General features: G+C 40.9%; 1 long non-coding RNA gene across 1 annotated transcript in view; it reads right to left on the bottom strand.

Annotated features, from left to right (window-relative positions):
* The window catches only part of LOC121151297, a 231409-nt gene extending 217939 nt beyond the window's left edge, over nt 1–13470 (bottom strand). The window contains exon 1 of the long non-coding RNA XR_005883147.1: nt 13418–13470. This is a non-coding gene — a long non-coding RNA (uncharacterized LOC121151297). The remainder of the gene's footprint in view (nt 1–13417) is intronic.
* Nucleotides 13471–13836: the final 366 nt, after the last annotated feature.

The following is a 13836-nucleotide window of genomic DNA, read 5'->3' as shown; positions in this document are numbered from 1 at the left end:
AGCTACGAGACTAACCAGACCCAAAAAAAAAAAAAAAAAAAAAAAAAGCAGGCAGCAGGCAGGGATGAATATCACTGCACACAGCTACAGTGGAATAAGGGATGGCAATCTCAAGAGAGACAGAAATCAGCTACAGAAGTCATAGGTGATTATAGAAACATGTTTTCTAATGATGAAATAAGAATCATACATATAACATGATTTTGCACAGAGATTGGTTCATCTTTTAGTGTTCATGAATGTTTAATAAATGAATTTAAGCACACAAATGAAACTGCAGGAGGAATTTAGAACCTGCTTAATAAGAAAATTAAAATATTTCCTCACACTTCTCAGAAAAAACATGCCCAAAAGCCTTGGGTACTCTTATCTATTCACTGAAGAACACCAACAATGCAAGACACACATTCATTCAATCATAAAAATAATAACACACTTGTCACTATACCATGCAAATATTGTATGATCTCATTTACATGTAGAATCTGAAAAAGGTGAACTCCTAGAATCAGAGAATAGAATGATGGCTTCCAGGGACTAGGGAGAATGGAGATATAATGGTACAAAGTTTCAGCTACACAAGATAAAATAAGTCCTGGAGATATAACATACACACAGAATGTTTACAGCTATATGGCTATATTGCACATAGCCACACATCATTTAACCACAGAGATACAGTCTAAGATCATGCAGTGATCTTTCTACATTGAGCAAACATCACAGCGAGCTTACAAAACCCAGGTGCTTTGGCCTACTACACAACCTGCTATTGTGGTATGTAACAACATAAAAGCAGGTCACCATTGACTAAAATGTAATTCCCCAGCACACGAATAGTCTCAAAATTTTTCTGCGAATAATTTTTGTGTTAAATGTTACCACTAAAAATTAACACTAAATAGAGTTGGGATCAAGAAGGAGAATAAGATAAGGACACATTTAAACAAACGGAGAAATATCAGCCAGTGTGAAGCAGACAGGGCAAATTCTAGGAAAAAAGAGAGGACAGAACAACAGCAGAGGGGTACCTGGAGACTGACAGACACAGCAAAACAGCATACATAACTGCATGTTGTTGCAGTATCTGACACCCCAGCTGCATTCAGCAAGTGGTGATATGAACTCCACCAAATGTTGGAACTCAGCCACCAGCGAGGTGGGAAGTGGCTTTCACTGGGAGCTCAGGAGGTGAACTCAAAGAACTGCCCATTCTGCTGGTCTGTTTGATTTGGACAGAAGCAGAGATAGAGTGGCAAGTCCCAGATGGGCGGTATGGGAACAGGGTGGATTTCATAGCTCAGTCTGTCTCCTACAGCCGTATCGGCTGTCATTTTGTTTCAGGAGGGAATGCTATGGGGCAGGACTGTGTATGCACAGAGCTGGGAGTGAACTCATTTCTGACTCAGTGAACTGCAATAGCGTGGTATCCTACAGGTGCCACCCAAGACAGGTCTGGGTAGTCCTCAGACCTGACAGCCAGAAGATCAAGAACTCTAGCAGTGGCACATCAGGCGCTATTTCTTACAGTGTGGGAAAGAATTTAAGACTTCAGGGGACAACAGTGAGCTGCACATGCGCTGAGCTTGGCAATAACTCACTGAGTTCAGTGCATTGCACTGGTCCCACAGGAAAATAATACCAACTATGGCATCAAAATAGGTCTGTGTGGCCTTCAGACCTAATGGCCAATAGGTTCCAGCAAGATCAGCACCAACAACAACTTAGCTATACAGGGCACTGAGTGTCTCCCTAATCCGGGGACCTGCTCTAGCAGTGCTGCCTCAGCACAGTATCACAGGAGGTAGAGACTGGTGAGTCAGAAGCTGTGGCTATGGAGACCAGGGTGGAAATCTAACATAAGAACCCAGACCTGGAATTCACTGGAGGGAGTGGCAAAAGTGACTGCAAACAAAGAGCCATGCACAAACTGCAATAAATAAAATCGAACTGTAGACCTGTTGGTGACACAGCTTAGAAACCTGCCCCAAGGAGAAGAATCTGATAACCAGAAGTACAATGACCAAGAGGAAAAGAAGAGGCAGAAGCACAATGAACATTACTGAAGAATCCCCTGCAAAGGAGCAAACCCTTTGCCAAGCTCAGAGCTAACTGAGGAAGACATCAAGAAAATGGGGGATGCAAAATTCAAAACCCTTGTTATAAAACTACTTATCAGCAATGAGAAGCACATAAAGCAGGTGTTCAAGCAATTCAAGGAATATGTCACACTGGAAATGAATCAAATGAAAGCTGATATATCAGAAAGGAAGAATACAGTGGAGCAAACTCAAAGTACAGTGGAGAGTCTCCAAAACAGAATGAAAGAAGCACAAGAAAGAATCTCAGAATCTGAAGATATTTCCTGTCACCACAGGGAAACCAACACAAAGCTGGAAGCAGAGCTGGATCAGGCAAAAACCAGTATTCAAGAATCAAAACACAGTAAAAGGCCAAACGTAAGAGTTATGGGAGTTCCAGAAGGTACAGAAAGAGAAACTGGTTTTACAAATATATTTAATGAAATAATAATAGAAAAATTCCTTAATCTAGAGAAAGAATTGGGAAACAAGATCCAGGAGGGGCACAAAACTCCCAACAGGGTAGAACAAAAGCGATCTTCTCCACGACACATGATTATCAAGCTCTCTTCAATTGAACATAAGGAAAAGATCCTTAAATATGCACATGAAAAAAATCAATTGACATATAAAGGAAGGTCAATTAAACTCACAACTTTTTTAACTTTAAAAAAAGAAGAAGAAAAAATGGGCTGAGGAAACCAGCATATAGCAAACCCAGTTCCCAGAGACACAGTTAGGAGATATAGAAGATGGATAAAAATGTTGAATGCATCAACAGTAGAGAAGCAATCTTGAAAACTATAGTATCTCATATTCTTCTAGAATCAAACAATACAAGAGCTCTTCTATAAAGACTCTTCAAAAGCTCATGGAAATGCAATTAAAAGTAAAATTTAAAAGTAAATTTAAATTTTAAAAGTAAATTTTGGTTTAAAAGGGACATCTGAACCTAGCTTATTTTTTCATAATAGACATTTTCCAAGAATTTTTGGTGACACCTTCTTTTAAATTACACTCAAAATTCTGAGTTGAAAAATGAAGACAAATCTACATATCAATATATTGTTGTCAACTATAAAATGAAAATAACTTTTCAAAATAGCTTTTAAAATTAAAAACTAAGATTATGTGTAAAAGAATGATGATTAGAGCAATCTGTCTTAACAGCAATCTGCCTCGAAATATGCTGGCCTGATAGTTCCTGAGGTAAGTAAATGAAATTCTACCTAGAATTGTATCTCCAGATTACCATTCAAGAAGGAAAAATACTTAACTATTCATATCTGTTTACATTTCTAACTCTTTCCCCTCCCTAGTCCCCCTAACGAGGCAAAGGCAGAGTTTATGACTGACTTGCCCAGGAATCACTAACTCGGAGCTGAAGACAAAGCCCAGCAGAAGCTATTTAGAGAAAGTGAACATAAAAGGCCAATGTTGTGGTTTAACAGGTTAAGGTGCCACCCACAGATGCCCAAATTCCATGTGGGCACCAGTTAGGGGTCCCAATTCTCTACTTCCAATCTAGCTCCTGCTAATTTGTCTGCAAAAGCAGCAGAAGATGGCCCACATGCTTAAACCCCTGCCACCCCTGCCACCCCTGCCACCCCTGCCACATAACAAAACAGGACAGAGTTCCTGGCTCCCTGGCTTTGGCCTGGCCCAAACCTGACTATTGTAACCATTTGGGGGGTAAGTCTGTGGATAGAAAATAGAAAATCTCTCTCTCTCTCTCTTTCTCACTGTTTCTCTTTCTCTGACATTCTCTTTCTCTCTCTGGAAATCTGCCTTTCAAAAAAAAGTAATACATTTTTTAAAGCAAAAGTGAACCCAAGGACCTGGCACGAACGCTCAGTGGATAAATCCTCACCTTGCAAGTGCCAGCATCTCATGTGGATGCCAGTTCATGCTCCAGCTGCTCCAATTCCCATGAAGCTCCCTGCTTGTGGCCTGGGAAAGCAGAGAAGAATGTCTCAAAGCCTTAGGACCCTACATCCTACATCCACATGGGAAACCTACAGGAGACTCATGGCTCCTGGCTTTGGATCAGCTCAGCTCCAGCCGTTGCAGCCACTTGGGTAATGGATCACCACACAGATATTTCTCTCTGTCTCTCCTTCTCTGTGTAGATTTGCCTTTCCAATAAAAATAAATACATCTTTGTAAAAAAGTGAACATAAAAAGTGGAGAAATGAAAAGAAAGAGAAGGAATACAATATAGTGGTTTGACCTATTGTGATCCTATTTTCACCCCAGGCTTCTGTGAGTGATCTGAGACATAGAACTTGGGGAGGAGGGTGGCAGTTCTAACCTCAAGACACTGAATGAACTAGTTCTTTGTACCCAGAGAACTGTTTGCTAACCAGCCCCTGAATACTCAGGAAAACTGAAATGGAACACAACTGCCAAGATATGAAATGTTTGTACGTAAAATACTTAGTGAAGATTAAGTCCTGGCTTAACCCCAGAGGCATTTCTACCATTTGCCCAATGTCAACAGTGAAAATAAACAGAATGGGAGGAATCGTGAGCTATAGGGATTCCCAGAATATTAGAACTAAGTGTGATTAAGAGGATGCACATTTCGTGAGATGAATATTGAACTTCCATCAGGTTATCAAAGGGTGATCCCAAAAACTATTTAAGCTGCCCAGGAGTAAGGTCATGGCAATGGAATGAGCCCTTGAACTTGAAGTAGACCAGGTGCGTTGCTGAATCTGCTGCCAACTAAAATGTAGTCCATACTCCAATTTCTATATCTGCAATTGGAGGGAAAATGGGAAAAGATGGAAAAAAAGAGATGGCTGAAATAGATTCTAAGACCTCTTTCAGTACATAGAATTTTATTTGATGATGAACCTTGCCAGTTCTTATATTTTATTTCCAAAAGACTCAGATTATGTTCAGGCCACTACTAATTCATTCCAAACCTTGCCTATTTTCCCAATCCTGCGAATATATAATCAAGTCTTGCTATATGCCAGTAGCCTCAGTAAACTCCAGCACAAGTAATCATGATCACCTATCCCAGCCACAATGGACATCCTGGCTTATGAAAAAAAAAAATCATGAGTCACTGCTCAGCCTTTACTCTTGATCTTCTAAACTGCTCCAGAATGGAAGACCCAGTACTTTATATAAGAAATACTTTGAAAAAGACTACTCTATTCAGTTTTTATTCTATGCCTTTGTGTATTCCATAAGTGTTTATTAAGCAGTCTCTATAGGCCAGACACTAAACTAAATCTTGAGACAGTTCTGTAATCAAAACCAGTCCCCATAAGGCTAATAGTGCAAACAAACCCTCTCCATAAAACTGCCCCAGGGTAGCTATTGGCTTGGTTTAAATGAGAGGCAAGAGGAGCAGTCAGGACTGGAGTTGACATAAAGAGGGACAGGAGCATCCAGAAATATCTTCCATGTATTTATTTAGGGAAGGATGAAAATGGCACCCTTCCAAAAGTGAGAGTAAAATCCCAGCCACTGAACTTGGGCAGGGAACGTTGCTGAGGTTTGTATTTTTCATTCAACTTTTTCTTCCACTAAAAAGAAACTGACTGCCATATGAGATTAGCCCATGATCACCGTTCTCAGAAAGAACAAACGTCACCCAACACTTAGGTCGGCTGACTGTACTACACCAAACCTAGCAACAACAATCCTGATGTTGTGTTTCCCATAAGGCAAGAGCAGATGAGATCTCTTCCCCCAATGGCTAGTATTTCCTGCCTGTATTCTTTTCCTTTTAAGTTTGCATCATGTTCTGATCGAAAAGCATTTAAGATAGTCCTGTTTAATATAAAGCATTTCTACCTGACAATACCAATAAACAAAGATTTCTGTGTTTGAACTGATTGCAATTTCTTCATGGTAGTGCTACTTGCCTGAACCAAAGTTGTAAATCTACATGATAAAAAAAGACTCAGTGAATAAAGTGCCAGGCAATATCAGCAAGCAATCCAAAACAGACACTCAGTATTCTGTGTCCCAAGAAAGAACCCCCTTAATGCCCAGGACTCAGGGCAAAGACTCTACCTCACTAGGGGGCCAAAGCCACTCAACCTCTCCCCACAATTCATGGCAGGACAGCAGTGGGGACATCCTGTGTGAAAACTAGAATGGAAAATATCCTGTTTAAGTAACAAGGGTGGAGAAAGGCACATGTTTTAACTGCAAGTGCATTAAATGCATTGATTAGTCACCCAAGGAGTGGGTGAGAGAGAGGTCCTAGGGATCCACCAAAGCAGCAAAAGCAGTCACGTCCTCATCTTGTAAAGGAAGAGGGTCCCATTGGCTGAAGGGCCTTGTTTCTCCACCCTCTTTTGGAGTTCCATGTCATGGTGGGACTGAACTACATTACCTATAACGAGGCAGGAATATGGAGCTCCAGAAATAAAGAGGGCTGAGATGTGGAGAAAGCATGAGGTCATGGAAGGGAGAAAATTGTAGACAGAGACAAAGCAAAGGAGCAGGTCGACATCAAGGACAGGAAGAGATGCCAGTGGAGGGATTTGAAGATGTTTTAACATATGCAATGAATATGCCCCAGGTTTCCTCTGTGAAACATCTACATAAATGCAATACAGCTCACAGATGGTTTTGTGAAATTAAAAATTAAAATTAAAGGGAAAACAGAGTGGGCAATTTAGACACAGAAGAGCAAGAGGCCCCAGGGCTCACCCCGATACCTCAGCAGAGCCCCCACCTCCACTGGCCCTGTGAGAGTGCTTTAGGGCAGGAGAAGGAAGGGGAAAAAAGCCTTGTGGGGGTCTCACTCTCTGGAATGCAGTTCTACTAAGGGTTTGTATCCATGTCTTTCCTGCTGGAGATCGCTAATCAACATCTCTGTTCTCCAAGAAGAGCCACAAACTGCAGCCAGCAACCATGTTCGCCTCACGAAAGGCAGGTGCCAGCAGCATGGGCCCACAACCTGTGCTGCACAAAGCCTCACCCTCCCCTAAGCAACCTGCTACTGCCATCCTCAAATTCTTAAGCAATATCTGTACAAGGATCCCAGCCTTTTTGCTTATTTACTTTCTTAACTTGAAAGGCAGAGAAGCAAACAACAATTTCCCATCTATTGTTTCATTCCTCCAAAGATCCGTAACGGGCTGAGGTAGGCCAGATTGATGCCAGAAACCAAAAGCTCAATCAGTGTTTCCCACTTGGGTGGCAGGAATTTAAGCCCTTCAGCCATCACCCAGGGTGTGCAGTAACAGGAAGCTGGAATCGGGAGAGAAGCCAGAATTTGAACCCAGGCACTCTGTCCCATATGGAATGCAGATGTCTCAACCTGTAATATTACTGCTATGGCAAATTTCTGCCCTTGCTTTTTCATTTTGTATGAGGTACTCCAAATTATTCAACAAAACTAACACTCTGCAAGCAAAGCATTGATTGACCAAGAAGTTCAACCAGACCTTGTGAATGAGAGGACTCGGGTAAGGCCATTAGTTGCAATGAGGATACAAGATGCTGTATTCCTTGAATGAGAACAGATCTGGGTGCAAAGTCTGTTTCTACTGTCTCATGACTCACTCACTGATATGTTCAGTTAGTCTTCACATATTTACTTTATACTTAGCCAGTACTGAAGGTGCTAGAGGAACAAGCAAAAATAACAATCATTTCTTTCATGTAGGAAAAGCAATCACACAATACTCATAGCAAAGCATAACAGGTATTTTTTAATGGGCACAATCAACAATTGTGTAAGAGCAGAAGGCAAGTGCACCTGGTCCTACAGAGGAGAGGCATTCAGAAGAGAATCTGAGGAGGGCAGTGGGCCTGGAGGAAGTCTTAGAAATCCCCAAACACACACATTCTGCCAGTTGCTGAGTGTATCTTTGACAATTATGGGTGTGGAACTGAGAAGGGGACCACAAGATGAGTTCAAGGACTCACTAGATCCACTGTGAGAATACCTAAACTAAGCCCTCCTCTGACTACCTGCTGTCTATGGGCCCTGACTCCAGATTGCAGTATTGTTTCACGTCTGCTAAAACTAGGATCAGGTTAGAACACCATACCAGTCTCCAACTGGTAGATTACTTCTTTTTCTCTAGTGCACAGTCACCTGGCACATGGCCATACATATTTTAGTAAAGGAGAAAGAACCTGTACTGCTGTGAAATGCTTCTGTTCTCACCTAGTCTGCTTTCATGTCAGAACTACCATGAGCATCTGAGAAAAAAGTCTGGTACAGTAACATTGAGGAGCTGATCAAAAAACAGGATAAGAAAAGCTGTCTATTGGGGCCCGGCGCGGTGGCACAAGTGGTTAAGGTTCTCGCATTGCACGCCCAGGATCCCATATGGGCACCAGTTCTATCCCAGCAGCCTCGCTTCCCTTCCAGCTCCCTGCCTGTGGCCCGGGAAAGCAGTTGAGGACGGCCCAAGGCTTTGGGACCCTGCACCCGCGTGGGAGACCCGGAAGAGGCTCCTGGCTTCGGATCGGCATAGCATCGGCCGTTGCGCTCACTTGGGGAGTGAATCATCGGATAGAAGATCTTCCTCTCTGTCTCTCCTGTCTATATATCCGCCTTTCCAATAAAAAAATAATAAAAAATAAATCTTTATAAAAAAAGTAAATAAATCTTAAAAAAACAAAAAAAAGAAAAGCTGTCTATCATGGCACTTTCTTCATGGACTTGAACCTATTGACACCTTCCCCATGTTTCTTTTTCACTGTCAACTACAATTATAATTTTAATTCTTTCATAGTAAGACTCCAAAACTAAATGTAAAGTCATTCCCAGCTTTCAGTTTCTAAGATCTCAGGTAAGATCTCTGACATCTTCCTCCATACAAAGTGGGATGGCATGAGAGACACTGCAGGAATATGGTCTACTTTTGTTTTATGTTCTAATCTTTCTTTGGAGGCAATGAGGCCATGTGTACACAAGTCGACAGCCATACAGGTACCACTGAATCCAGTACTAAATGGTAAAAGGCAGACTGAAAGCTTTGGCTTTCAGACTCAGAATAGAAGCCAAGGATCCAGCAAGAGGATGGAGAGTGCCAAGGCAAGTAAGGTTGTAAACCACATCATTTCTTCCCTCAGCAAGACCAGTCAATGCTGCCTCCTCTTAGTTACCACAAAGGGCACAATTAGTCATCAATATCCTGTTTGGGCTTTTCCCACTTTCTTGGCTTATGCTCAGGCTTCCTCTCAGAGCTGATACAGTCACCATTCTAACATAGTAGTTTACTACCCTTGATTAATCATCACAAAATATCCCTAATCAGCAATTATTAGAATTTGAGAGGTCAGTGTTTACAATTTGGGTGTGGCTCAATAAATATCTAGGATAGCCACATCTCTGAGTGGATGATCAATTTTTCCAATGAGCAAGAATGTCATTTCTTTGGCACAAGAACATATCATTTATATTGACAGAGGATGATTGTGCCAGGAACTTAAGTAGGACTTCTGAGACACAAAAGTAACAAATTGGGGGCTGGTATGTGGCATATCAGATTAAGTCTCTGCTTGCAACACTAGCATCTCATATGGGCACTAGTTCAAGTCCCAGGTGCTGCACTTCCAATTCAGCTCCCTGATAACACGCCTGGGAAAGTGATAGCCCAAGTGTTTGGTCCATGTAACCATACAGAAAATCTAGAAGAAGCTCCTGGGTCCTGGACTGAGGCCATTTAGAGTGTTAACCCACGGATTTAAGATCTCTCTTTTCCGTCTCTGTCGGTCTGTCTGTCTGTCTCTCTCATTCATGTTCTCTTTCTCTCTTTCTGCCCCCCACCACTGCCACCTTTCAAATAAATTAAATAAATCTTAACAACAAAAAAAAGAGTGTGCCTGGTGGTTGTATATAAAGGACCTGGATCAGTTAAGAAGCCCTATTGCTTTATTCAGGAATGGTTTCCAGATTGTACTAGGAGAATAAGCAACAAGGGTACAACTGTCAGGCAGGGCTCTTCAGTTCCATGGAAATATCTCTGGCTAGTCTGACCTCAAGCAGGACAACTACTGCTAGAAGGAACCTTGCCGACAGAAGTGACACACAAATCTTTGTCTATTATTATGTAGATATCTTTAAATTATGTTTCTCAGTTCTCAGTAGATGTTTATGTTGCTGTAACTGATAACTTAGCTCCAACACTTCCCACCTTATTCTTGGAATCACAAGTTTAAGAAGATTGGCTACCAGACACAATCAAGTATGGTAGAGACATTTACTGATTATTCATAAACCCAGTCAGCTTCCTAAGCCTCAGTGTTGTGGGTGGGCCAAATGGTTAGTCCAAGCCAATGGGCTGAGTGTGAAAGGGACACCTGTTACTCCAGGACTAAAACAATGATAAACTGATACATGGCTCTCCAACTTTATCTTCCACTTCCAAACATATTTTCAGGATGTAAAGCAGCTTCTGTCTTTGAGATAAGGCCCAGGAGGGACTAGCATAATGGTTCAACAGGCTAATCCTCCACCTGCAAGCATTAGTATGGGCACCAGTTCATATTCCAGCTGTTCCACTTCCAATCCAGCTCTCTGCTTATGGTTTGGGAAAGCAGTGTGGAAAATGGCCCTAAGCCTTGGGGTTCTGTACCTGTGTGGGAAACCCAGAAGAGGCTCCTGATTCCTGGCTTTAGATTGGCTTAGTTTTGGCTGTTGCAGCCATCTGGGGAGTGAACCAACAGATGAAAGATCTTTTTCTCTGTGTCTCTTTTTCTCTGTGTAAATCTGCCTTTCCAATGAAAATAAATAAATGTTTTTTAAAAAAACAAAGGCCAGGGAAGATGCCCCAGAGAGCTGCTAGGCTTTGCTTAAACAAGAAACAAACCTGTTTTATCTGTTAAGCCCCTGATATTTTGGGAGTGTGTTAACACCACAGTGGAGCTTTGTTTGACTAATGAGACTAGACAGCCAGAAGCACCTGCTACCATTCAGTGGGGAGTCTAAGCTGGCAATAGAACACAACAGATTCACTCTAAGATAAGAGTATTCTGACCTTTCCCCAATATTATCTGGGTCAGAAACAGCCAAAAATAGTGGTCATAGCCTTTTGACTGAAAAGGAAATCAGCAAGAAGCATCAAATAAAATAAGAAAAGAAAATGTTTGTAGGCAATGGAAGCTTGCCCTCTTGTGTGGGTACAGGAGGATACTTCAAAAAGCTTTCCGAAGATGGAATCTTTTTTAAGAAAAAGTTCATTTTGTGTAAAAAGATATTTGCAAGTGATGCACAGTTTCTTACATAATTTGAATTTTCCAAGAACTTTCTGAAACACCTTCATACTGGGCACCTTCAAGACACTCTATTGGGAAAGATGCTATTGCGATGAGCCCAGAGGCAGGATGGTGCAGAGCTGTGCAAATTGGCATGGAACATTGGCTACTCAGCCAAACCCTGAACTTCTGTGTCAAGCCAACAGCAGAGTAAATATGAAAACAGAAAACCTGGACAACTATGGACAAAATCATGAAGGTTTTTTTTTTTTTCAGGACCAGACATTTACCATGCAGCAGACAGAATCAAAACTTCTTGAATTATTTATTCATTCTCCTGGCCCCTTTCCTTTTCAGTACATTGAACCCTGTCTCTTAGCCTCACAATGTTTAGTTTTTCTGCATTTTAAGTCTCTAAGCACCGCCCCAGCAGTACCCAACCCTCAACAGCTTCCTTCTTTTCTCTCCTGGCCTTGTCCATCCCAACTATAATCCCCTTAGCGACTGAGCTATCCATTATATTAACTTACATGAGCCTATGTGATACTAGCTATTTAGTGATGAAGACACTATTCTCCCTGACACTTAAATCATCGCTGTAACTGGAAGATGTGGCTAACTGGATCTCATCCTTCAATGCAAATTCAGGTAAGAAAAAAATCTTCTGGAGAAAACAGGCCTTTCAAAGGCTTTTAATCACTCTAGGATACTGATAACCTAAGCTTAGGCGCTATGGCCACATTGTGACCATTTTCCTCTCTGTCAAACCCCTCCAGCCTTCAAACTGTCCTGTCACTGACATGCTCACACCAAACTTCCCACATCCAGGTGTGACAGTGCATATGCATCATGCTCACTGCGACTCTGGAGGCAGGGAAAGAAGTCAGAGACACCGGGGTTTTCTGCCATAGAGACTGGAAAACAGTCCCTGAGAGAAAAGATGTCAAGTTCCAGAGACAGATTTTTCCATCAAAACATTGTAAAATGAGTAGAGATTTCACATGACGTGCATGTCTTGGTATGTGTTTGTTGTTTTTAGAACAGCAGGCTACATATCTGAAGCAGCACGTGCATATATGATGTAGGCATTACCATGGCAAATACCATGCATTTTTTAGTTGAATAGAAGGAAAAGTAAGGGCATAAATATTGCATTTTTCTGTTACCATAGAGATAAAACAACTTGAACCTTCATCATGTTGGAAAGTGTTTTCTTATTTTATTTTCTGGATTTATTCACTGCTATGAGTATTCCTATCAGAAAGTCCTCAGTCCTTGCCACTGCTGTAGTTATGACATGCACTCTCGAGTTGTCTTTTCAGCTGGGATACTGCTTCTGCCTGAGGTAGCATATTAATTCCCTAGCTTTTAAAAAATTTTGTCCTGATATGAAATATGTATTTTTAATATTAATACTAAAAGCATAAAAGTTTTCTTTCAAAGTTATAAAGGGCTTTTTTTCTTGATCTATTTTTTTAGTTAAGCCAACAACGAATCTAAGAGTATTTGAATTATTATTGAACAAAATATTAATTACTAATCCTGATATATCTGCACAGAAAATCAGAATTCTAACTTACACATAATCTTATTAACATCACAATCTTTGATCTAGATGTTTCTGGCATCTAAACTAGACCCTGGAGTTTAGCCTCCATGTGACATGGCTCTATAATGAAGGAAACATTGTAACTGGAAACGTATGTTACTTATTCAAAGGCAATTTGGATTGCTTCTTACCAACTAATCAATATACCAAATGACTCTCAAAAAAGATTTACTAAGCACCTACCATGCACAAGGCATTGTAAAAGGCATCAGGAATTCAAGCATTACACACAATTTGTTCCCAAAGAGTCCATTTTATTGATAAAACATTAAAGTCTTGTGTTGGACTGAAAAAGTAACTCTCATGATTCTTCTAATCTTAAGATTGTGAGATGTTAAGCCTACTTAATTCTACAATAAAGTCCAAGATAAAATTTACACTAACATCAAAAGCTTACCATTTTTTTTGTCTCGAATCATTTCACAAATCATTTCAATTATGCCTGTGATAGCCAAAATTAATTGGAAACAGTTCTCAGCTCTTTTGCAGCCACACCATTAGAAATTGTTATTAATCATAAGACAAATTCAATGGGTTTTACTTGTGACCATTATGGAGGATTTCAGGACATGGAGGCAGAAGCTGACTATATTGTCTTCTCTCCCTCACCCCAATCAGCCTCAGTTGGGGAAGAAAAAAGTGTCAGAAGACAGGTGGCAAGCCACTAGGTAGTCCAAGGAGAGATAATATATTCTTCTCAGGATGGCCATTCAGAGATGGTACTGCAGTTATCTTGGACCCTTTCATCTTTCTTCTCACTCTGAGACACAAAGTGCTCTGTCCTAGTATGTATGCACATGTGTGTGTACAAGTTGGGAGGCTTAAAATGCATATACTACTACTCAGATATTAAAAAGACCTCTTTATAATAACATTATATCCATCAAGCTCCCCTATATGATTTCACATATGTATGAAAACATTTAAAGAGTCCAATTAAAAGCACTCAAAGTTTACACT

The sequence above is a fragment of the Ochotona curzoniae genome, unplaced genomic scaffold, assembly GCF_017591425.1.
Source record: "Ochotona curzoniae isolate NIBS_2020 unplaced genomic scaffold, NIBS_Ocur_1.0 contig_2318, whole genome shotgun sequence".
Lineage (NCBI taxonomy): Eukaryota > Metazoa > Chordata > Mammalia > Lagomorpha > Ochotonidae > Ochotona > Ochotona curzoniae.
The sequence above is the reverse complement of the archived record's forward strand: the minus strand, read 5'-3'. Positions and strand labels throughout refer to the sequence as shown.